Genomic DNA, 25,251 nt, shown 5'->3' with positions numbered 1-25,251 from the left:
TTATCTTAGATATTAATGCGTAACTCGAGACATGTTGGCGAAGTTTTTAATAGATGATGTTTCAAAAGATTTAGGATTCATTAACTGTAATGTTGTCTGTCAAAAGCTGTGAGCTTGAGAAAATTGCGTAATAATCGAAAAATGAAGAAAAAACCTCCAATAGTCAACAGGAATGGTATTGTCTTATGGGGAGAATTTTCAATAGGAGAGGGGGAGGGTATTTTTACGTGAAAACAACTTCAACCGTGCCCAGCCCCCTGCGATCAGAAATTAAATTATAAAAAAAAGTTTCTTCAACTGAAAGTAAGGAACAACATCAAAACTTAGAAACGGAAAGAAAATATAGGCTGCTTCCAAAAGATTTAGGATTCATCAACTTTAGTGTTGCCAGTCAAAAGCTATGAGTTTGAGAAAATTGCCTGATTATCGAAAAATGAAGAAACACCTTCCAAAAGTCGACAGGAATGGGATTGTCTTGAGGGGGAATTTTCCATGGAAGAGATGGAGGGTATTTTTACGTGAAAACAACTTCAACCGTGCCCAGCCCCCCGCGATCAGAAATTAAATTATAAAAAAAGTTTCTTCAACTGAAAGTAAGGAGCAGCATCAAAACTTAAAAACGGACGATAAATAGAGGCTGTTTCCAAAAGATTTATGATTCATTAGCTTTAGTGTTGCCAGTCAAAGGCTATGAGTTTGAGAAAATTGCCTGATTAACGAAAAATGAAGAAACACCTTCCAAAAGTCGAATGGAATGGGATTGTCTTGAGGGGGGGGAATTTTCCATGGAAGAGGTGGAGGGTATTTTTACGTGAAAACAACTTCAACCGTGCCCAGCCCCCCGCGATCAGAAATTAAATAAAAAAAAAGTTTCTTCAACTGAAAGTAGGGAGCAGCATAAAAACTGAAAAACGGACAGAAAATACAGGTTGTTTCCAAAAGATTTAGGATTCATTATCTTTCGTGCTGCCAGTCAAAAGCTATGATCTTGAGAAAATTGCCTGATTATCGAAAAATGAAGAAACACCTTCCAAAAGTCGACAGGAATGGGATTTTCTTGAGGGGGAATTTTCCATGGAAGAGGTGGAGAGTATTTTTACGTGAAAACAACTTCAACCGTGCCCAGCCCACCGCGATCAGAAATTAAAATTATAAAAAAAGTTTCTTCAACTGAAAGTAAGGAGCAACATAATAACGTAAAAACGGACAGAAAATAGAGGCTGTTTCCAAAAGATTTAGGATTCATTAACTTTAGTGTTGTCAGTAAAAAGCTATGAGTTTGAGAAAATTGCCTGATTATCGAAAAATGAAGAAACACCCTCCAAAAGTCGACAGGAATGGGAATGTCTTGAGGGGGGGGGGATTTTCCATGGAAGAGGTGGAGGGTATTTTTACGTGAAAACACCTTCAATCGTGCCCAGCCCCCCGCGATCATAAATTAAATTATAAAAAAAGTTTCTTCAACTGAAAGTAAGGAGCAACATCAAAACTTAAAAACGGACAGAAAATAGAGGCTGTTTCCAAGAGATTTAGGATTCATTAACATTTTCAACTTTTTTTTCTTTTTGTACATATCTTAAAATGTCAAAATATGCTTACGGTTCTAACAATTGTGCTCTATGATTGGTCAGAGACACAATGTGGCTTTCCCAGTGGTATTCTATGACCGGTTATTGACACTAGCTAGTCTATTGCATGTATTAAATCAGTATTTCTTACGCAGTGGAACGATAAACACATAAGTCATATCTTTAAAAAAAAAGTGAAGATGGAACATTTTAATAGAGTGTGTTCAAATAACAAGGTTATTGTAGCATTGAATCCCGACAAGGAGAAGTATTTAAACTATGAAACAAGTACAAGTGGTAGCACTATTGGAAATGTATGCATTCATTGTCATGACAGTAAGGAATTAAATTTCTTTGGAATACCGAAAAATTCAACTCTTATGATGGTGGTTATGCGAGATTGAGATCTCCAGAGATGATTGCACTCAAAGAGAATTCTAACATAAAAATAATTGTTGATGATAGAGGACAACTCCTTGCTACTGCTGCAGGTTACACATTACCTACGGATACACCCAATCATCAGCTTTCGAGTATTAGCATTCAACAGAAGGCTAATAAAAGAAAGGCTGACTCTGCTACTAATATCGTAAACCATATCTTGTTTACGTGCCGAAACTGTTACCTGTGTAAAAATAATGTGTAATAGACAGTGAAATTTCCAGAAAAATAAAAATGGCATTGTAAAAAAAATATCTCTACGGAGTATAAAGAAGAAACGATGAAAAACAAAGCACCAGCAAACATTACTGGCATTGATCAAATAGTCAATGAATCAAATAATACCAAAGACGAAAAGGATATTGAACCTGTTCATGAGACACCAGTAAAAATTGTGTATGATTCAAAATAGAATAATGATTATTCTACTGATTACGAACTAAGAGAAGACAATAACTACAATATCAAGAGATAACATGGTGAACTATTTTATGAAACAGATTCAAAATGTCCAAAGTTAATCATTGATATTAATAATGTATCATAATATATTTTTGCATTAATATTCTACATTGCATTATTTCATTAAAAATATTACATTTTATGTTTTCATTATTTTTTAGAGTAAGCTAGCATATCAAGCGTTTAGAATGTCCATTAAAACATCAGAGATGTAAGAAAAGGAATTTGCGTACATCTATTGTCTGACACACTATTTCCGTAAAATCTCAGCTATTATGGGTTTTTTGACCGTAAACTCTAGTTTTTTGTAAGAAAATTATGGAAAATACAATTCTCTGGTTCAAATGTGAAACTCAAGTCTATTTTCGGATCGAAAAATAAAACAATTTCCTTAAAATCTGAGCTAATAAGGGTTTTTTGACCGTAAACTCTAGTTTTTTGTAAGAAAATTATGGAAAATACAATTCTCTAGTTCAAATGTGAAACTTAAGTCCAGTTTTGGATACTCATAATGATGAAGACTGACGGTTCTAATTCAATAAATTTTTTTTCATAAAAAAAACTGTTTTTTTTTAAACTTCGAAATTATTCAACTTCATTTATTTTTTATCTTTTTCTTTTGTACATATCTTAAAATGACAAAATAACTTTCTTGAATTCATCTCTTGGATACACAATACATATTATAAAAAAAACGTAAGTTCCACTTCATTTGCATGCAAGAGATACCGAGAGTTCTATGACTCCTCCCCGCAATGAATTCTAAGGGTTTTATGACTCCTCCCCAAAATGAATTCAGATACTTTTAGGAGTCATCCCCCTAGCCCTAACTCCATTCGACCTTGAGCGAAGGTATAAAAGTTTGATGATGTATTTCTCTTCTTAACAACTACATTAATAGCTCCCAAGATGATAGGACTCTATGACACAGAATTTATCGGTTGGAAAAAATCATCTTGTGGTGTTATATTTGAATGTGCATTTTTATTATTGTCAATGGATCTGGAAGAAATCGACTGTTATCATTGGATAGTGAACTACAACATGTATGAGTATGATAAAAGCATGTTGAGTACTACATTACATCGTATAAACAGACTGGGATTCTACGATAGAGTGATTGCACCACTTAATAATAGTGGTCAGGAACTTAGAAATGTCCAGGAGGAAGTCAGTGAAATTTGCAGCTTTTTCGGGGTTGAAGCACTCTATGTAAAGGGTAATGTACCTACAGATAAAGTTTTAATTCAAAAGTGTGACCCTAGGATTCCACTTTTCAATCTAGAAGAATTTATGTGTCCTAAATTTGAAGGGGTTTATCATCGTCCTGAAGACGAGGTCAGTTTCATCGCGCACTGGATACCTAAGGACATACCTGATCGTGATAAATGCATTAGACATGGTAAAAACTATTCTATATCATGGGACCATCGTTTCTGGATGTTTAAGAGTGAACGTGTGCATGACTATGTGTCATAATATAATTTTGTATTAATATTCTAAATAGCACTATTTCATTAAAAATATATTATGCACTACATTGTTATGTATTCATTATTTTTAGAGTAAGCTAGAATATCAACAGTTTAGAATGTATATTCAAACATCGGAGATTTGAGAAAAGGAATTTGCATACATCTATTGTCAGACACATGAGGTAACATTGACAAAACCTAGGTATCAGAATGAATTAATTCTTCATCAACATCCGTTGTTGGATATGTCATTATGTCATTATGAAAAAATTGTAAGTAGGTAAGTAAGTAAGTAAGTAAGTAACAAACTCTTCCTTGAATTCACCTCTTGGATACACAAAGAAGACATTTCATTCAAGAAAATATGAAACTATTTGTAATTAAGTAACACACTCTTTCTTGAAGTCACCCCTTGGATACACAATAGAGATACTTAATTCAAGAAATTATGAAATTTAAGAGTGAACGTGTGTATGACTACGTGTCATAATATAATTTTGTATTAATATTCTACATAGCATTATTTCATTAAAAATATATTATGCATTACATTGTTATGTTTTCATTATTTTTAGAGTAAGCTAGCATATCAACAGTTTAGAATGTATATTAAAACATCGGAGATTTGAGAAAAGGATTTTGCATACATCTATTGTCAGACACATAGGATAACATTGACAAAATCAAGGTATCAGAATGAATAAATTCTTTATCAGCATCCGTTGTTGGATACGTCATTATGTCATTATGAAAAAATTGTAAGTAGGTAAGTAAGTAAGTAAGTAAGTAACAAACTCTTTCTTGAATTCACCTCTTGGATACACAAAGAAGACATTTCATTCAAGAAAATATGAAAATATTTGTAAGTAAGTAACACACTCATTCTTGAAGTCACCCCTTTGATACACAATACATATACTTAATTCAAGAAATTATGAAAAAATTACAAGTAAAAAACTCTTTCTTGAATTTCCCATTTGGATGCACAATACAGAAATTTAAATCAAAAAACTATGAAAAAAAATGTAAGTAAGTAAGTAACAAACTCTATGCTTTTTCTGCATCAATTGTCGGATATGTTGAATAGAAGATGCAAAGTTGACATAGCTTTATTTCATTTTTTAAGGTTAATTTAGACGAGGTTACGTGCGCGCACGTAACCTCGTCTAAATTAACCTTAAAAAATGAAATAAAGCTATGTCGACTTTGCATATTTTATTCAACATATCCGACAATTGATGCAGAAAAAGCATAGAGTTTGTTACTTACTTAATTACATTTTGTTTTTCATAATTTCTTGAATTACATTTTTGTATTGTGCATCCAAATGGGGAATTCAAGAAAGAGTTTGTGACTTACTTGCGATTTTTTCATAATTTCTTGAATAAAGTATCTGTATTGTGTATCCAAGGGGTGACTTCAAGAAAGAGTGTGTTACTTACTTACAAATATTTTCATATTTTCTTGAATGAAATGTCTTCTTTGTGTATCCAAGAGGTGAATTCAAGGAAGAGTTTGTTACTTACTTACTTACTTAGTTACCTACTTACAATTTTTTCATAATGACATAATGATGTATCCAACAACGGATGTTGATAAAGAATTTATTCATTCTGATACCTAGATTTTGTCAATGTTACCTCATGTGTCTGACAATAGATGTATGCAAATTCCTTTTCTCAAATTTCCGATGTTTTAATATACATTCTAAACTGTTGATATGCTAGCTTACTCTAAAAATACTGAAAACATCACAATGTAATGCATAATATATTTTTAATGAAATAATGCTATGTAGAATATTAATACAAAATTATATTATGACACATAGTCATACACACGTTCACTCTTAAATTTCATAATTTCTTGAATAAAGTATCTGTATTGTGTATCCAAGGGGTGACTTCAAGAAAGAGTGTGTTACTTACTTACAAATATTTTCATATTTTCTTGAACGAAATGTCTTCTTTGTGTATCCAAGAGGTGAATTCAAGGAAGAGTTTGTTACTTACTTACTTACTTACTTACCTACTTACAATTTTTTCATAATGACATAATGACAAATCCAACAACGGATATTGATAAAGAATTTATTCATTCTGATACCTAGATTTTGTCAATGTTACCTCATGTGTCTGACAATAGATGTATGCAAATTCCTTTTCTCAAATCTCCGATGTTTTAATATACATTCTAAACTGTTGATATGCTAGCTTACTCTAAAAATAATGAAAACATAACAATTTAATGCATAATATATTTTTAATGAAATAATGCTATGTAGAATATTAATACAAAATCATATTATGACACATAGTCATGCACACGTTCACTCTTAAACATCCAGAAACGATGATCCCATTATATAGAATAGTTTTTACCAGGTCTAATGCATTTATCACGATCAGGTATGTCCTTAGGTATCCCGTGCGCGAAGAACCTGACCTCGTCTTCAGGACGATGATAAACCCCTTTAAATTTAGGACACTTAAATTCTTCTAGATTGAAAAGTGGAATCCTAGGGTCACACTTTTGAATTAGAACTTTATCTGTAGGTGCATTACCCTTTACATAGAGTGCTTCAACCCCGAAAAATCTGCAAATTTCAATGACTTCCTCCTGGACATTTCTCAGTTCCTGACCACTATTATTAAGTGGCGTAATCACTCTATCGTAGAATCCCAGTCTGTTTATACGATGTAATGTAGTACTCAACAAGCTTTTATCATACTCATAGATGTTGTAGTTCACTATCCAATGATAACAGTCGATTTCTTCAAGATCCATTGACAATAATAAAAATGCACATTCAAATATAACACCACAAGATGATTTTTTCAAACCGATAAATTCTGTGTCATAGAGTCATATCATCTTGGAAGCTATTAATGTAGTTGTTAAGAAGAGAGATACATCATCAAACTTTTATACCTTCGCTCAAGGTCGAATGGAATTATGGCTAGGGGGATGACTCCTAAAAGTATCTGAATTCATTTTAGGGAGGAGTCATAAAACCCTTAGAATTCATTGCAGGGAGGAGTCATATAACTCTCGGTATCTCTTGCATGCAAATGAAGTCTGGAAATTACGTGTTTTTTTATAATTTCTGTATTGTGTATCCAAGAGGTGAATTCAAGAAAGATATTTTGTTATTTTAAGATATGTACAAAAGAAAAAGATAAAAAATAAATAAAGTTGAATAATTTCAAAGTTAAAAAAAAAATAGTTCGTTTTATGAAAAAAAATTTATTGAATTAGAACCATCAGTCCTCATCATTATGAGCATCCAAAACCGGACTTAAGTTTCACATTTGAACCATAGAATTGTATTTTCCATAATTTTCTTACAAAAAACTAGAGTTTACGGTCAAAAAACCCTTATTAACTCATATTTTACGGAAATAGTTTTATTTCTCGATCCAAAAATAGACTCAAGTTTCACATTGGAACCAGAGAATTGTTTTTTCCATAATTTTCTTACAAAAAACTAGAGTTTACGGTCTAAAACCCTTAATCGCTCAGATTTTACTGAAATAGTGTCTGACAATACATGTACGCAAATTCCTTTTCTTACATCTCTGATGTTTTAATGGACATTCTAAACGCTCGATATGCTAACTTACTCTAAAATATAATGAACACATAACAATGTAATATTTTTAATGGAATAATGCCATGTAGAATATTAATACAAAAATATATTATGATAAATTATTAATATCAATGATTAACTTTGGACATTTTGAATCTGTTCCATAAAATAGTTCACCATGTTCTCTCTTGATATTGTAGTTATTGTCTTTTCTTAGTTCGTAATCACTAGAATAATCATTATTCCATTTTGAATCATACACAATTTTTACTGGTGTCTCATGAACAGGTTCAATATGCTTTTCGTCTTTGGTATTATTTGATTCATTGACTGTTTGATCAATGCCAGTAACGTTTGCTGGCGCTTTGTTTTTCATCATTTCTTCTTTATATTCCGTAGTGATATTTTTTGACAATTCCATTTTTATTTTTCTGGCAATTTCATTGTCTATTAACACATTATTTTTACACAGGTAACAGCTCCGGCACATAAACAAGATATGGTTTACGCTATTAGTAGCAGAGTAAGCCTTTTTTTTATTAGCCTTCCGTTGAATGCTAATACCCGAAAGCTGATGATTGGGTGTATCCGTAGGTAATGTGTTACCTGCAGCAGTAGCAAGGAGTTGTCCTCTATCATCAACAATTATTTTTATGTTAGCATTCTCTTTGAGTGCAATCATCTCCGGAGATCTCAATCTCACATAACCTATATCATAAGAGTTGAATTTTTTCGGTATTCCAAAGAAATTTAATTCCTTACTGTCATGACAATGCATGCATACATTTCCAATAGTGTTACCACTTGTACTTGTTTCATAGTTTAAATACTTCTCCTTGTCGGCATTCAATGCTACAATAACCTTGTTATGTGAACACACTCTATTAAAATGTTCCATCTTCACTTTTTTTTAAAGATATGACTTATGTGTTTATCGTTCAACTGCGTAAAAAATACTGATTTAATACATGTAATAGACTAGCTAGTGTCAATAACCGGTCATAGAATACCACTGGGAAAGCCAAATCGTGTCTCTGACCAATCATAGAGCACAATTGTTAGAACCGTAAGCATATTTTGACATTTTAAGATATGTACAAAAAGAAAAAAATAAAGTTGAAAATGTTAATGAATCCTAAATCTTTTGGAAACAGCCTCTATTTTCTGTATGTTTTTAAGTTTTGATGTTGCTCCTTACTTTCAGTTGAAGAAATTTTTTTATAATTTTAATTCTGATCGCGGTGGGCTGGGCACGGTTGAAGTTGTTTTCACGTAAAAATACCCTCCACCTCTTCCATGGAAAATTCCCCTCTCAAGACAATCCCATTCCTGTCGACTTTTGGTAGGTGTTTCTTTATTTTTCGATAATCAGACAATTTTCCCAAACTCATAGCTTTTGACTGGCAACACTAAACTTAATGAATCCTAAATCTTTTGGAAACAGCCTCTATTTTCTGTCCGTTTTTAAGTTTTGATGTTGCTCCTTACTTTCAGTTGAAGAAACTTTTTTTATAATTTAATTTCTAATCGCGGGGGGCTGGGCATGGTTGAAGTTGTTTTCACGTAAAAATACCCTCCACCTCTTCCATGGAAAATTCCCCCCTCAAGAAAATCCCATTCCTGTCGACTTTTGGAGGGTGTTTTTCCATTTTTCGATAATCAGGCAATTTTCTCAAACTCATAGCTTTTGACTGGCAAGACTAAAGTTAATGAATCCTAAATCTTTTGGAAACAGCCTCTATTTTCTGTCCGTTTTTAAGTTTTGATGTTGCTCCTTACTTTCAGTTGAAGAAACTTTTTTTATAATTTAATTTCTGATCGCGGTGGGCTGGACACGGTTGAAGTAGTTTTCACGTAAAAATACTCTCCACATCTTCCATGGAAAATTCCCCCCTCAAGACAATTCCATTCCTGTCGACTTTTGGAGGGTGTTACTTCATTTTTCGATAATCAGGCAATTTTCTCAAACTCATAGCTTTTGACTGACAACACTAAATTTAATGAATCCTAAATCTTTCGGAAACAACCTCTATTTTCTGTCCGTTTTTAAGTTTTGATGTTGCTCCTTACTTTCAGTTGAAGAAATTTTTTTTATAATTTAATTTCTGATCGTGGTGGGCTCGGCACGGTTGAAGTTGTTTTCACGTAAATACTCTCCACTTCTTCCATGGAAAATTCCCCCCTCAAGACAATCTCATTCCTTTCGACTTTTGGAAGGTGTTTCTTCGTTTTTCGATAATCAGACAATTTTCTCAAACTCATAGCTTTTGACTGGCAACACTAAAGTTAATGAATCCTAAATCTTTTTGGAAACACCCCCTATTAAAAACTTTGCCAAGATGTCTCGAGTTACGCATTAATCTCTAAGATAACACAAGCTTGCGATGCCCTTTTTTCTAAAACGGAGCATTTCACCAATTACAAAGACAAATGCCTTTTAGTTACATCGGAAAAGATTTTTGAAGGAAAAAACTATTTCTATCGTTTTTTTAATGGGCACCAAGTAGAGAAAAACCACACAGAATCAGGCAACAGAGTCTCTCAAACCCCGTAAAAATGCCTCAAACCCCCGTGCAACTGAACCCCCTTTAACTGAACCCTCGTGCAACTCAAACCCCCCCCCCCCAACTCAACCACATTTAACTAAACCCCGAGTAACTGAACCCGGATATAACTGAACCCCCGTGCAACTGAACCCTCGTGCAACTCCACTCTCGTGCAACTCAACCCCATTTAACTAAACCCCCGTGTAAATGTACCCCCTTTAACTGAACCCTCGTGCAACTCAACCCTCCGTACAAGTCAACTCCCGTGCAACTCAACCCCAGCCTGAGCGTGCACATATTTCCTTTTGGTGAATTGACTTTACCTTTAAGCACTCTCTGAAAGTTCCAACTTAATATACAAATCCCTTTTTGAGATATGCCATTTTGAAAATCTGTGTGCACATAGTGTATTTTGATTTAGTTCAAGTTCCACCTCAAATACCTCATTCTGTAAAATTTTCAACGTGATATGCGTAGCCTACTGCCAGGAACCAGTTCCTTTTGGTGAATTGACTTTAGCTTTAAGCACTCTCTGAAAGTTCCAACTTAATACACAAATCCCTTTTTTGAGATATGCCATTTTGAAAATATGCGTGCACATAGTGTATTTTGATTTACTTCAAGTTCCACCTCAAATACCTCATTCTGTCAAATTTTCAACTTGATATGCGTAGCTTAGTGCCAGGAACCAGTGGGAATTATTTTAAATTGACAACACTGTCCAAAACATCACTTGTGTATTATACAGTACACAATCATCCCACCTACCCCAAAACACTTTTCAGCCATTTCTTGTTAAAAATTTTTATTTCAAGTCAATCACACGGGTTTTTCGCTAGCAAGTCGGCTCTGAAGTATTCGCAAATGCTAAACTCTTTTTTTTCCACCTTAATAGGATCAAATTTGCAAATGCTAAACCCTTTTTTGCAAATGCCAATCAAACGCCAAGGAACGTAATCTCCCCAAACACGTCAAACTGTTTCCATTTGAATTGAATTTTCTTACCAATATGAATTGTAGTAAAAACCCCTCCTTTTATTCAAATCCCAATCACCAATTAAGTTATCGTATATTGAACAACCTCTAATGTCTCTGTTTTGCTCCGAAAAAATGTCTACGTCAAACGGTACATTCATTGTGCAATATACAACAATAACAAAAACTTTGGCGGCTTTTCAAAATGTTCACGTGTAAATACAGTGTCAAAGGCATGGGTTTTTCTTGCGCAATTCATGTACTGTTCATATTGTATACTCGGGTATAGCTACTTGGGTATAGCTTATAACGCCTGTCCCTGGGCCCTGGGGGGTTGTGCCACCCAAAAGTTTTTGTTATATTATCTTGGAACTATTTTTAACAAAATAGCTACCTCAAAATTTTTATAGGATGTATTTGGGGAATACATACAGGGCGTGGAGGGGGGGGGGCTAACTGCCCCCGGATCCCTTTTGACTCTTAAAAAGTGAACTAGAACTTTCAAATTCCAATCAAATGAGTCCTCTCTGAATTTTATATGAGCATCCCTTCCATAAGAACTTTGTGTGCCCCCAGGGCATAACTTGCAACGCCTGCCCCCGGGCCCTGGGTGGTTGTGTCGACATCGGAGTTTTTTTATTTGATTTTTTAACTATTTTTAACCAAACAGATATCTCAATATTTTTATCCGATGTTTTTTAGGGAAAAGGGCGTGGTGGGGGGGGGGGCTAGTTGCCCTCCAATCTCTTTTGACTCTGAAAAAGCGAACTAAAACTTTTAATTTCTATTCAAAGGAGTCTTCTTTGAAGTTTATAGGAGCATCCCTTCTATGAGAACGAAATTTGCCACCGGATAATAACTTACAACGCCTGCCCCTGCGACCTAGGGCGTTGTGTCAACCCCGGAGTTTTGTTATATGATCTTGCAACTATTTTAACAAAATGGATGTATCGGATGTATTTTAGGAAAAAAAGACGTGGGGGTGGGGGCTAGCTGCCCTCCGATCACTTTTGACTCTGAAAAGTGAAGTAGAGCTTTTAATTTTCAATCAAATGAGCTCTCTCTGAAATGCATACAAGTATCCCTTCTATAAGAACCTTATTTGTCCCCAGGGTATAAATTACAACGCCTGGCCCCGGACACTGGGGGCTTGTGTCGACCACAGAAATTTTGTTATTTGATCTTTGAACTATTTTTAGTGAAATGGCTACCTCAAATTTTGTTCGGATGTATTTGGGGGGAAAAGGGCGTGGTGGTTTGCTAGTTGCCCTCTGATCTCTTTTGACTCTTAAAAAGAGCTCTAGAACTCTCAATTTCCAATTGAGCCCCTTTTGAAAAAGAGCCCCTTTTGAAGTTTATACGATGACCCATTCCATATGAAGTGCCTCTGGAGAAAAATAAATAATAGTAACAACAAAACATTGGAACCGTATGGCCTTTACTGTAGGCAACGCTTTAGCGTTGCCTATAATTAAGTTTAAAAATGTTTTTCAGGAAGAATTATTCAAAGAAAAGAAAAGCCTAAAACGAGCAGAAATAAAGTCATGTAATAGTTCATTCTTAAAAGAACAAAACTTACTATGAATAAATAATTGAAATGAGAAAAACCCAAAGGAATTAAAATGAATAGTCACGTCAAAGATGCAATTATAAACAAACTATATCCTAAATTAACATGAACTATGGATGAATCGTAAAACGGACATAAGTATGAAATAAAAAATTAAATCAGACCTAAGGCGAACATAAATTATCATGAATAGCAGGAGGCTAGTGCCCTCCAAAATCTCCAGAGTCTGATTCGCGATTTACGGATATATTACGCGATTTATTTACTTACTGATATATATTACGCGATTTATTATATGCAAATATAATAATCATACAGATATGATAGATATTCGCATTTTAAATCAAACCACCCCCCACAAGTTAAAAGAGCTGTCGTAATAACTCTCGCCGATCGTGCCCTAAACATTTGTTCTGACTCCCACATCACAGCAGAACTAAAATTTATCAGGTACATACTTTTTTGGAAATGTGTATCCTATTTTATTTATTAATAGTGTAATAGTGTAGACTGAAAAATCCCAAAAATCACTACAAATCTTAAAAAAAAGTTTGCGCACAAAATAATCTGTATATAGTATTTACCAATATTTTTAAATCATAAATTTCCAAAATTGTGGTAAAGATAAAACTCCAGTTACTGGCCAAAGATGTGTCTATTAAATACAACGCGATTGTGGTAAATACTATGCAGATAGAACTCACCAGAATTTAGAGAAACCCATACAACAGCGTAAAGATGATAGTGTCAGTAGTATCTATATAGGGAATCCTAATTACACATGGAATTACACAAGAAAACCCACGCCTGACACACTACAGTTACACATGGACATTGCAAAAAAGCTGGCAAGGTATAAAGTGGCCAAATATGTTTTGAAACTATATTCAAGGCTTTATAAGACAATCATGTTTTTGTTTGTTTTTTTTTTAAGTCGAAAACTAGAGATTGTCAAATTGCGTATTTAGGAATGATTTTGTAGGGAAAGCTGTCTATCACCCGTGTGTTATCCACAGTTCCATTTCTTTGAAGTCTGTGCTATCAAGAGCGGTTTCTGATTTTTTTTTTTTTTGAACAATTGCCTTTAGCCAACAATATTTTGAAATGAATGTGTTGGTAGATAGGATTTGCGAATTTGATCCTATTAAGATGGACAAAAAAGAGGGTTTAGTATTTGCGAATTAGATTTTACGAACGATTTTAATTGATTAACAGGAATAAAAAAGAAACAGAGCAAGATAAAATTTGCGAATTATATCGTATGAAGAAAAAAAAGGGTATAGCATTTGTGAATTGGGGATTATCAGTTAAGGTAGCCCCTTGCCATGGAGTATAGCAATCTAAGTGGTCAGTGACCTTTACCTATAAAGTAGCATCCGCATTATCTGAAATTATTAATAGCACATGTTTATGGATAGCGGCAAGGGTTTTCCTTGACAAAGAGAGAATTTGTATTCTGGCCTATTTCGACTAGAGAAATTCTATTTTCAACTGTATTCGATTTGCGAATTGGATCCTATTAAGGTGGAGAAAAAAAGGGCTTACCATTTGCGAATACTTCGATGTAAACTGTATAATACACAAGTGGGGTCTAAGCAGTGTTGTCAATTTAAACTAGTTCAACATTAGGCTCTACGAAGAAATTGAAACTAAGAGGGATGTAGATAGTAAGAAAAGAATTGTAATAATTGATAGCTTTACCTCTTCGGTGTATTCCGTATAATAAATAAGTGGTGGGATTATGGGAGCGGAGTGTCTTAGAGTACTCATAGTGTTGTACTGTGGGTCTAGGAGGGAAAAATTGAGTTTTGTGGAAGGTGTGAAAAATGCAAGTATTTAGTTAAAATAATGCTAAGAGGCATTAGGTTTTGAGGGTGGGGTGAAAAATGGTACTTATTAAATATCCTGGTAAATATACGACTAGAAATTCTTCAACATAAATATGGTATTGCGTATTTCTGAACTTTCTGGGGAGGGGGATGGAGCCAAGTATTTAGTTTAAATAATTCTAGGAGGACTTGAGTTTTGTGGGTGGGGTGAAAAATGGTACTTATTAAATATCCTGGTAAACATACGACTAAAAATGTTTCAGCATAAATAAGACTATTGCGTCTTTCTGAACTTTGTGTGGGAGGTGGGGGTGGGGGTAAGTATTTAGTTTAAATAATTCTAGGAGGAATTGAGTTTTGTGGTTGGGATGAAAAATGGTACTTATTAAATATCCAGGTAAACATACAACTAAAAAAATACTTCAGCATAAATAAGGGTATTGCGTCTTTCTTACCTTTCTGTGGGAGGTGGGGGGTGGGGGTAAGTATTTAGTTAAAATAATGCTAAGAGGAATTGGGTTTTGAGGGTGGTGTGGAGCTAGGTTTCTTAGTCTCTCATAGGTGTGTGTTGTCTGAAACCTACAATTTGGGGTGGGTAGTTTTCTATTTCTACCTTTTATGAGCTAGGTTTCATAGCCTTTTGTAGGTGTGTGTTGTCTGAAACCTATATTTTGGGATGCTATTTGGGCTTTTCAGAGCTAGGTTTCTTAGTCTCTCATAGGTGTGTGTTGTCTGAAACCTACAATTTGGGGTGGGTAGTTTGCTATTTCCGGCTTTTATGAGCTATGTTTCCTAGCCTTTTGTAGGTGTGTGTTGTCTGAAACCTATAGTTTGGGATGCTATTTGGGCTTTTCAGAGCTAGGTTTCATAGTCTCTCATATTTGTGTGTTGTCTGAAACCTACAATTTGGGTTGGGTAGTTTGCTATTTCTGGCTTTTCAGAGCTAGGTTTCTTAGTCTCTCATAGGTGTGTCTTGTCTGAAACCTACAATTTGAGGTGGGTAGTTTTCAATTTCTGGCTTTTATGAGCTAGGTAATAAACTATTTCTGTAAAATCTGAGCTAATAAGGGTTTTTGGCCGTAAACTCTAATTTTTTTTGTAAGAAAATTATGGAAAATACAATTCTCTGGTTCAAATCTGAAACTTTAGTCTATTTTTGGATCGAAAAATAAAACTATTTCTATAAAATATGAGCTAATAAGGGTTTTGACCGTAAACTCTAGTTTTTTAAGAAATCATGGAAAATACAATTCTCTGGTTCAAATCTGAAACTTAATTCTATTAACTATTTCTGTAAAATCTGAGTTAATAAGGGTTTTTAGCCGTAAACTCTAGTTTTTTTGTAAGAAAATTATGGAAAATATAATTCTTCGGCTCATAGGTGAAAATTAAGTCCAGTTATGGATCGAAAAATAAAGTATTTCTATAAAATCTCAGCTATTAAGGGTTTTTTGCCGTAAACTCTAGTTTTTTGTAAGAAAATTATGGAAAATTTAAATCTCTGGTTCAAATCTGAAACTTGAGTCTATTTTTGGACCGAAAAATAAAACTATTCCCGTAAAATCTGAGCTAAAAAGGGTTTTGACCGTAAACTCTAGTTTTTTGTAAGAAAATTATGGAAAATACAATTCTCTGGTTCAAATCTGAAACTTAAGTCTATTTTTGGATCGGAAAATAAAACTATTTCAATAAAATCTGAGTTATAGGGTTTTCGACCGTAAACTCTAGTTTTTTGTAAGAAAATTATGGAAAATACAATTCTTTGGCTCATAGGTGAAAATTAAGTCCAGTTATGGATCGAAAAGTAAAGTATTTCTGTAAAATCTGAGCTAATAAAGGTTTTTGGCTGTAAACTCGTTTTTTATAAGAAAATTATGGAAAATACAATTCTCTGGTTCAAATGTGAAACTAAAGTCTATTTTTGGATCGAAAAATAAAACTATTTCCGTAAAATCTGAGCTAATAAGGGTTTTTGACCGTGAAATCTAGTTTCTTGTAAGAAAATTATGGAAAATACAATTCTCTAGTTCAAATGTGAAACTTAGGTCCAGTTTTGGATACTCATAATGATGAGGACTGATGATTCTAATTCAATGTTTTTTCCATAAAAACAGACTATTTTTTTTTAAACTTCGAAATTATTCAACTTTATTTATTTTTATCTTTTTTTTTGTATGTATCTTAAAATGACAAAATATGCCTACGGCTCTAACAATTCTACTCTATGATTGGTCAGAGATACGATGTGGCTTTCCCATTGGTATTCTATGTCCGCTTATTGACACTACCTAGTCTATTGCATGTATTAAATCAGTGTTTCTTCGCAGTGGAACGATAAACAGATAAGTCATATCTTTAAAAAACAAGTGAAGATGGAGCATTTTAATAAAGTGTGTTCACATAACAAGGTTATTGTAGCATTTAATGCAGACAAGGAGAAGTATTTAAACTATGAAACAAGTACAAGTGGTAGCACTATTTGAAATGCATGCATGCATTGTCATGACAGTAAGGAATTAAATTTCTTTGGAATAGGGAAAAAATGCAACTCTTATGTTGGTGGTTATGCGAGATTGAGATTTCCAGAGATGATTGCACTCAAAGAGAATGCCAACATAAAAATAATCGTTGATGAGAGAGGACAACTCCTTGCTACTGTTGCAGGTAACACATTACCTACTGATACATCCAATCGTCAGCTTTCGGGTATTAGCATTCAACGGAAGGTCAATAAAAGAAAGGCCTTTTCTTCTACTAATATCGTAAATCATATCTTGTCTACGGGCCGAAACTGTTACTTGTGTAAAAATAATGTGATAATAGACATTGAAATTGCCAGAAAAATAAAAAGGGTAATGGCAGAAAATAGCACTTTGGAATATAAAGATGAATCGATGAAAAACAAAGCACCAGCAAACGTTACTGCCATTGATCAAACAGTCAATTAACCAAATAATACCAAAGACGAAAAGCATATTGAGCCTGTTGATGAGACTCCAGTAAAAATTGTGTATGACTCTAAATGGAATAGTGATTATTCTACTGATTACGAACTAAGAGAAGACAATAGCTACAATATCAAGAGAGAACATGGTGAACTATTTTATGGAACAGATTCAAAATGTCCAAAGTTAATCATTAATATTAATAATGTATCATAATATATTTTTGTATTAATATTCTACATAGCATTATCTCGTTAAAAATATATTATGCATTACCCTGTTATGTGTTCATTATTTTTAGAGTAAGTTAGCATATCAAACGTTTAGAATGTCTATTAAAACATCGGAGATGTAAGAAAAGGAATTTGCATACATCTATTGTCAGACACATGGGATAACATTTATAAAATCTAGCTATCAGAATGAATAAATTCTTTATCAACATCCGTTGTTGGATATGTTATTAGGTCATTATGACCAAAATGGTAAGTAAGAAGGTAAGTAAGTAATTAAGTAGGTAAGTAAGTAACAAACTCTTTCTTGAATTCACCTCTTGGATACGCAATACAGAAATTTAATTCAGGAAATTATGAAAAAAAATTGAACAAATTCTTTATTAACATTCTTTGTCGATTGAAGTTGCTTCCTAGACAGTCAATACAGCAATTTCACAAAATCTAAGTATCAGATTGATCAAATTCTATATCAACATCCATTTCTCGGATACATGGGGATGAAATTAACAAAATCTAAGTGTTAGAGTGAATATATTTTATTTATCAACATCTTTTGTCAGATACATCGAATAAAATTGACAGAATTTAAGTGTCAGAGTGAATAATTTATTTTTTATCAACATCTTTTATCAGTTACAACAATTATAAACAACAAAATCTAAATATCAGAGTGAATAAATGCTTTTTCAGCATCCTTTGTCAGATATGTTGAATAAAATATGCAAAGTCGACATAGCTTTATTTCATTTTTTAAGGTTAATTTAGACGAGGTTACGTGCGCGCACAGAACCTCGTCTAAATTAACCTTAAAAAATTAAATAAAGCTATGTCTACTTTGCATATTTTATTCAACAAATAAATACTTCTCCTTGTCGGCATTCAATACTACAATAACCTTGTTATGTGAACACACTTTATTAAAATGCTCTAGCTTCACTTTTTTTTAAAGATATGACACTTATGTGTTTATCGTTCCACTGCGTAAAAAATACTGATTTAATACATGAAATAGACTAGGTAGTGTCAATAACCGGACATAGAATACCAACGGAAAGGCCATATCGTATCTCTGACCAATCATAGTGTACAATTGTTAGAGCCGTAGGCATATTTTGTCATTTTAAGATACGTACAAAAAAAGATAAAAAAAATAATAAAGATGAATAATTTCGAAGTTTAAAAAAAATAATCTGTTTTATGGAAAAAATATTGAATTAGAAACATCAGTCCTCATCATTATGAGTATCCAAAACTGGACTTAAGTTTCACTTTTGAACTAGAGAATTGTATTTTCCATAATTTTCTTACAAGAAACTAGAGTTTAAGGTCAAAAACCCCTATTAGCTCAGATTTTACGGAAATTGTTTTATTTTTCGATCCAAAAATAGACTTAAGTTTCATATTTGAACCAGGGAATTGTATTTTCCATAATTTTCTTATAAAAAACTAGAGTTTACGGCCAAAAACCCTTATTAGCTAAGACTTTACAGAAATACTTTATTTTTCGATCCATAACTGGACTTAATTTTCACCTATGAGCCAATGAATTGTATTTTCCATAATTTTCTTACAAAAAACTAGAGTTTACGGCCAAAAACCCTTATTAGCTAAGACTTTACAGAAATACTTTATTTTTCGATCCATAACTGGACTTAATTTTTACCTATGAGCCAATGAATTGTATTTTCCATAATTTTCTTACAAAAAACTAGAGTTTACGGTCAAAAACCCTTTATAGCTCAGATTTTACGGAAATAGTTTTATTTTTCGATCCAAAAATAGAGTTAAGTTTCAGATTTGAACCAGGGATTTGTATTTTCCATAATTTTCTACAAAAAACTAGAGTTTACGGTCGAAAACACTTTTAACTCAGATTTTATAGAAATAGCATTATTTTTCGATCCAAAAATAGACATAAGTTTCAGATTTAAACCAGAGAATTGTATTTTCCATAATTTTCTTACAAAAAACTAGAGTTTATGGTAAAAAACCCTTATTAGCTTCGATTTTAATGAAATAGTTTTATTTTTCGATCCAAAAATAGACTGAAGTTTCAGATTTGAACCAGAGATTTGTATTTTCCATAATTTTCTACAAAAAAACTAGAGTTTACGGTCAAAAAACCCTTTTTAGCTCAGATTTTATAGAAATAATTTTATTTTTCGATCCAAAAATAGACTAGAGTTTCAGATTTGAACCAGACAATTGTATTTTCCATACTTTTCTTACAAAAAACTAGTGTTTACGGTCAAAAACCCTTATTAGGTCAGATTTTACAGAAATAGTTTATTTTTCGATCCAAAAATAGAATTAAGTTTCAGATTTGAACTAAAGAATTGTATTTTCCATAATTTTGTCACAAAAAACTAGATTTACGGGCAAAAACCCTTATTAGCTCAGATTTTACAGAAATAGTTTATTTTTCGATCCATAACTGGACTTAATTTTCACCTATGAGACAACGAATTGTATTTTCCATAATTTTCTTACAAAAACTATAGTTTACGGTAAAAAACCCTTATTAGCTTTGATTTTACAGAAATAGTTTATTTTTCGATCCAAAAATAGACTAAAGTTTCAGATTTGCATCAGAGAATTGTATTTTCCATAATTTTCTTACAAAAAATTAGAGTTTACTGCAACAAACCCTTATTAGCTCAGATTTTATATAAATAGTTTATTTTTCGATCCATAACTGGACTTAATTTTCACATATGAGCCAACGAATTGTATTTTTCGTAATTTTCTTACAAAAAACTAGAGTTTACGGTCAAAAACCCTTTTTTAGCTCAGATTTTACAGAAATAGTTTTATTTTTCGATCCAAAAATAGACTAAAGTTTCAGTTATGAACTAGAAAATTGTATTTTCCATAATTTTCTTAAGAAAAAACTAGAGTTTAAGGGCAATAACCCTTATTAGCTCAGGCTTTACAGAAATAAGTTATTTTTCGATCCAAAAATAGACTAAAGTTTCAGATTTGAACCAGACAATTGTATTTTCCATAATTTTCTTACAAAATAATAGATTTTACGGCAAAAAACCCTTATTAGCTCAGATTTTATGGAAATAGTTTATTTTTCGATACATAACTGGACCTAATTTTCACCTATGAGCCAACGAATTGTATTTTCCTTAATTTTCTTACAAAAAACTAGAGTTTACGGCTGAAAACCCTTATTAGCTCAGATTTTACAGAAATAGTTAATAGAATTAAGTTTCAGATTTGAACCAGAAATATTGTATTTTCCATAATTTTCTTACAAAAACTAGAGTTTACGGTCAAAACCCTTATTAGCTCAGATTTCATAGAAATAGTTCTATTTTTCGATCCAAAAATAGACTAAAGTTTCAGATTTGAACCAGTAAATTGTATTTTCCATAATTTTTTTAAAAAAAACTAGATTTTTCGGTCAAAACCCCTCATTACCTTAGATTTTACTGAAATAGTTTGTTACCTAGCTCATAAAAGCCAGAAATAGCAAACTACCCACCTAAAATTGTATGTTTCAGACAACACACACCTATGAGAGACTAAGAAACCTAGCTCTGAAAAGCCAGAAATAGCAAACTGTCCACCCCAAATTGTAGGTTTCAGACAACACACACCTATAAGAGACTATGAAACCTAGCTCTGAAAAGCCCAAATAGCATCCCAAACTATAGGTTTCAGACAACACACACCTAAAAAAGGCTATGAAACCTAGCTCATAAAAGCCTGAAATAGCAATCTACCCACCCCAAATTGTAGGTTGCAGACAACACACACCTATGAGAGACTAAGAAACCTAGCTCTGAAAAGCCCAAGTAGCATCCCAAACTATAGGTTTCAGACAACACACACCTACAAAAGGCTATGAAACATAGCTCATAAAAGCTAGAAATAGCAAACTACCCACCCCAAATTGTAGGTTTCAGACAACAAACACCTATGCGAGCTCTGAAAAGTCCAAATAGCATCCCAAACTATAGGTTCCAGACAACACACACCCACAAAAGGCTATGAAACCTAGCTCATAAAAGGTAGAAATAATAAACTACCCACCCCAAATTGTATGTTTCAGACAACACACACCTATGAGAGACTAAGAAACCTAGCTCCACACCACCCTCAAAACCCAATTCCTCTTAGCATTATTTTAACTAAATACTTACCCCAACCTCACCTCCCACAGAAAGTACAGAAAGACGCAAAACCCTTATTTATGCTGAAGCATTTTTTTAGTCGTATGTTTACCTGGATATTTAATAAGTACCATTTTTCACCCAACCAACAAAACTCAATTCCTCCTAGAATTATTTAAACTAAATACTTACCCCCGCCCCCCCTCCCACAGAAAGTTCAGAAATATGCAATAGTCTTATTTATGCTGGAGCATTTCTAGTCGTATGTTTACCAGTATATTTAATAAGTACCATTTTTCACCCCACCCACAAAACTCAATTCCTCCTAGCATTTTTCAAACTAAATACTTGGCTCCATTGCCCTCCCCAGAAATGTCAGATAGACGCAATACCATATTTATGTTGAAGCATTTCTAGTCGCATGTTTACCTGGATATTTAATAAGTACCATTTTTCACCCCTCCCTAAAAACCCAATTCCTCTTAGCATTATTTTAACTAAATACTTGTATTATTCACACCGTCCACAAAACACTATTTCCCCCTCCTAGACCCACAGTACAACACTATAAGTACTCTAAGACACCCCGCTCCCATCACCCCACCACTTATGTATTATACAGAACACATCGAAGAAGTAAATCTATCCGTTATTACAATTCTTATCTTACTATCTACATTCTTCTTAGTATCAATTTCTTTGTATAGTATAACATCAAACTATTTTAAATTGACATCACTGTTTAAACACCACTTGTGTATTATACAGTACACATCAAAGTATTCGTAAATGGTAAACCCTTTTTTTTTTTCACCTTAATAGGATCCCATTCGCAAATCGAATACAATTGAAAATAGAATATCTCTCGTCTAAATAGGCCAGAATACAAATTCTCTCTTTGTCAAGGAAAACCTTGGCGCTATCCATAAACATGTGCTATTAATAATTTCAGATAATGCGGATGCCACTTTATAGGTAAAGCTCACTGACCACTTAGATTGCTATACTCCATGGCAAGGGGCTACCTTAACTGATAATCCCCAATTCGCAAATGCTATACCCTTTTTTTCCTTCATACGATCTATTTCGCAAATGTTATCTAGCTCTGTTTTTTTTATTCCTGTGAATCAATTAATATCGTTCGTAAAGTCCAATTCGCAAATGCTAAAGCTTTTTTTTACTCCATCTTAATAGGATCAGATTTGCATATCCTATCTACTGACACATTCACATCAAACTATTGTTGGCTAAAGGCAATTGTTAAAAAAAATCAGAAACCGCTCTTGATAGCACAGACTTCAAAGAAATGGAACTGTGGTGATAGACACGGGTGATAGACAGCTTTCCCTACAAAATCATTCCTAAATACGCAATTTGACAATCTCTAGTTTTCGATTTAAAAAAAAAACATGATTATCTTATACAACCTTGACTATAGTTTCAAAACATGCTTGGCCACTTTATACCTTGCCAGGTTTTTTGCAATGTCCATGTGTAACTGTAGTGTCTCAGGCGTGGGTTTTCTTGTGTAATTCCATGTGCAATTAGGATTCCCTATATAGATACTACTACTGTCAAAGCTCTAAATTCTAATATTGCTACTGTTGCATTTGATTCTGGTTTAGGCAGCCATGTATTTGAAAGTCCTAGCCACAATATACTACTTGATGAATCTGCCCTTATTAGCAATAACCTAGGCATAAAACAGGTAGTCCGAGAAGCAATTGAAATCAGACTTAAGATTGATAATACTGTTTCCTTAAATAGGGACTTGGGGGAAAATATACTAAATTCTCTATACACATATTTAATTAAAAATAATCTTATAAAATATTTTAAAAAACCAATAGACATTAACACAGAACCGATCACAAAAAAGACCTTTGAGGTTAGCTGCCAAAAAGGCTGGAAATAGCGATAAGAACGTGCTTTTAATTTATTTTTCTTTCATCTCATTGAATCGCCCTGTTTTACCTCACTTTTTATCAGTCCTGGTCGAAGTTCGCTGAAGTAAGGTTGCTGGAACTGCTTTAAAAAATTTTGTTTTTTAGTTTAACTGGTCGCATACTGTTGTGAGTCTTTTTTTCTTTTATTTATTTTTGTCTTGCTGAGGAAGGCCCTTGGACATAGGGCCTAAATGTTCATTCAAATTATCTTCACTGTCTTACAAAAAGAAATCCCTATTCTTCTTCGTATTTTTGTTGTTTGTGATGGAAAGGCAGTTTGAGTAGAATGGGGGGTACCAGCCCCACGACTCACCCCTGCTGCCATCTACAATTTAGTCTAACTCTGTCAGTACACCAAATATGGGCATGGAATCCCCAGGGAGAATGATTGCATAATCGAAGTGGGTCAATGACCTAAATTTCCAAAGGTCGATTTATTTGATGTTGTTGTTTTGGCCATGTGCATGCTCGAGGCGAATGTTAAGACCGTCCAGGAATTAGGAAACAGTTAGATCACGTGTTTCCTTCTCAGCCAATCGAAGTGGGTCAATGACCTCAATTCCCCTTTCGTGAATCAATAATTCCCCTTAGAAACAACAAATTAATTCCCCTTTGTTGACAAATCAATCAACCAATGACATCATCTGTCAGACATTAAAAATTTGTGCCCAGAAACAATTCTCCAGGAATAGACTCAAGACATTAATGTCTTCGCCCCGGAAAACAATTCTACTGGTCGAACTCCAAAAGATATTAATAAAACTTTGCCCTGGAAATAATTCTCCAAGAAACATCTTAGAGATGAATAGATTAACACGGGAAAGGGTTTCTTAGTAATTTGAAATGTGACAGCGCAGAGATGCCAAAAACAAAAGGAACACGCAGATATTATGTTTAGGGATTATTTGGGTGAAACAGTTTTAGTCATTATAGGGAAATATTTCGGCGAAACAGTTAGAGACTTTTTAAAAGATGATTTTAAAAGAGGATTTTAGAAGACGATTTGAGAGTGAAACTCTGTGGTCATTATAATACACAAGTTGTATTTGAACAGTGTTGTGAGGTCCTCTACCCCAACTCCAAAGGCCTCCGATCCCCCTACCCCAACCCCGAAGGAAGCCCTCGGTCCCTAAAGGTCCCCCAGACTCCCAAAGGGCCCCTGGATCCCCAAAGGCCCAGGAGCCCCCATTTTTTAATACTTTTTAGGGCTTTATTATATCTTTTCAGAACAAGTTATTTTCTTATCGAAATCTGAAGGTAGGGTCTGGGTACATTTAGAATGGTGGCAATTATGAACTTTGAACATTATACTGAAAATAAGGGGGAATTGATGTTTGGAAAGAGGGCTTTGGAGCTAGGCTCTTCATTTCAAAATTAAAGTTAGTAGAAGCTGACCTAAACATGAGCTAAAATATTATACTAAAGACAACATGGAGGGGGGGCTGATCTACTTCAAAGCAGTAGGCTGCTTAAATCAATCAAGTTGATATTATTTATTAGGAAACTTTGAATGAGATAACTAAACATAAACATTATAATGAA

The sequence above is a fragment of the Artemia sp. Qi Xiang Cuo genome, chromosome 9, assembly GCF_049724085.1.
Source record: "Artemia sp. Qi Xiang Cuo chromosome 9, ASM4972408v1, whole genome shotgun sequence".
Lineage (NCBI taxonomy): Eukaryota > Metazoa > Arthropoda > Branchiopoda > Anostraca > Artemiidae > Artemia > Artemia sp. Qi Xiang Cuo.
This window is presented reverse-complemented; position numbering follows the sequence as displayed.